Consider the following 1,991-nt stretch of genomic DNA (forward strand, 5'->3'; position numbering starts at 1 on the left):
CTCTTTTTTCCACCTCCAATACTCTCTTTTTCCTCTGCTCTATTCCAGGATCTGCTATGCTTTCAGTGCATCAACTTTTGAAGACTTGAGAGCATTTAAGTAGAAGTAGAGTATAAATCACTGTTGTTAAAAACAGAAAAAGAGGCAGAGGTGGTCAGTAAAGAGGGTGTCTTAGCTTGGAAGTGTGTGTGTGTATTCTATTCCTATCTGTAGAGTTATCTGCTGTTAATTAGGCAATTTTCTTTATCTCTTCCACAACCAGTCGTCTCTCTGGGAAATATCTTCTGTTAATGGGCCATTGAGTGCTACAGCATGACTGATAAAATTACATCATCCCACATTGTGAGATGCTCTGCCCAGGGGGAGGAGCCAAGTATTCCTACCTGGATATAATCAGAGATTTGGAAGACCACAGCCAGCCTTTTCCACTGGACTCAGAGGAGTAGCCCTTTCCCACTGGATTCCCAGAGGAAGACCACACCCTTCTACAGGATCACTGCTTCAACAGAACCACATCTGCCACTCCAGGAGGACAGCAGCCACCATTTCAATTGGATTGCTACCAACCCCCTGACCAACAGGGTGTCAGGTTGTATCCTGACTCTGCCAGTGTTGTTTTGTATTACTGCATTGTTTCTTTTAATTTTTTAATTTTTTTTCCTAATAAAGGACTGTTATTCCTGCTCACATGTCTTTGCCTGAAAACCCCTTAATTTCAAAATTATAATAATTCAGAGGGAGGGTGTTTACATTTCCCATTTCAGGGGAGGCTCCTGCCTTCCCTAGCAGACACCTGTCTTTTCAAACCAAGACAGAAGGATTTGGGAAAGCAAATCACCTGAGAAACTATGATTTCTTTATTATTTTGAGAGAGTAACATGCATCTTAGTAAGCTGATAGCCTGTTTCTAGGAAGTCACTACAGAATCCAACTGGTGCTTGAATGTGTTGTTTATTTTGGGCATTATTGTTCCTCTGGCTTTCCCCTCTTCTTCCATGTCGTCTCAGCAATAAAAACCCTAGTTGTGGGACAGCTTTGCCAGGAGGAAGAGTAAGGATCACAGGCATGCAAAGCTGATTTCCTTTGTTCATCATGCTTATAAGAGGGAATAATAGAAATTGCTAACTTAAAATTAACATATCATGCTAGAAGCTTCTGGTTACAGGACTGGACACTAGCAAAATTCTAGCTGTGCTCAACAGAACAAGGTATTTTACTGAAAGGACCTAAGGGATTTTTTTCTTGGTATGTTTTTTTTTCCTTTCCCCAAGATCCTTCTAAGATATAAGAGAGGTCTGAGCCTGAAAACAGTTTAGCCCAAATACATGCACTTGCATTTTCTGGAGCTACAGGCACAAACCCAAGGAGTTCCTACAATGGCAGACAGCAAACTTTCCCTGAAGCATCTTTCAGGTAACCAGTTAATTAGGTATTATGGTCACAGGGCTGTGTGTGTATACAAGAGCAGGGAAGTGGAACACAGAGAAAAGCACTAGGGGGTTGGGAGGGAGGGGGAGTGAACCAGTCAGAGGCAGTCTTGGGGCCAGTTTGATAAAATGTCTGAATCTGAACAGGCTGATATAAATTTTTGTGTAGCTACTGAGCTTCCCCACTTCAGCCAATACACCTGTGAAGACTTCACTGCAGACTGAGAAAGCTTTTACCTGTCAGAGGTGACACACACATAAAGAACCTGCTGGTGACTCCTGACACTTTCTGCTCGAGTTTGCGGACCTTGTGATCCTCTCCCCTCCTGGGAGTGAGGCGAAGGGTCCGGAGCATCCAACAGGTCCCAGCAGGGGAGGGCAGCGCCCCGAGCGCGGGAGCTGGCGGGGACACCTGGGAGAAATGACATCGGGCAGAGGGGACACCCGGCAAAAGTGACATCCGCCAGAAGTGACACTCACTAAAGGTGACACGCGGCCGTGGTGACACCGGGCAGATGTGACACCTTGGCTGGGGAGGGCCGGGGGAGCTGCGCTGGCCCTCCG

At 45.7% G+C, this 1,991-nt stretch overlaps 1 long non-coding RNA gene across 1 annotated transcript in view; it reads left to right on the plus strand.

Annotated features, from left to right (window-relative positions):
* The window catches only part of LOC115949168, a 7,272-nt gene extending 6,585 nt beyond the window's left edge, over positions 1-687 (plus strand). Inside the window, exon 2 of the long non-coding RNA XR_004082775.1 lies at positions 263-687. This is a non-coding gene — a long non-coding RNA (uncharacterized LOC115949168). The remainder of the gene's footprint in view (positions 1-262) is intronic.
* The last annotated feature ends 1,304 nt before the right edge of the window (positions 688-1,991 follow it).

This window comes from Geospiza fortis, unplaced genomic scaffold (genome assembly GCF_000277835.1).
Source record: "Geospiza fortis unplaced genomic scaffold, GeoFor_1.0 scaffold2451, whole genome shotgun sequence".
NCBI lineage: Eukaryota > Metazoa > Chordata > Aves > Passeriformes > Thraupidae > Geospiza > Geospiza fortis.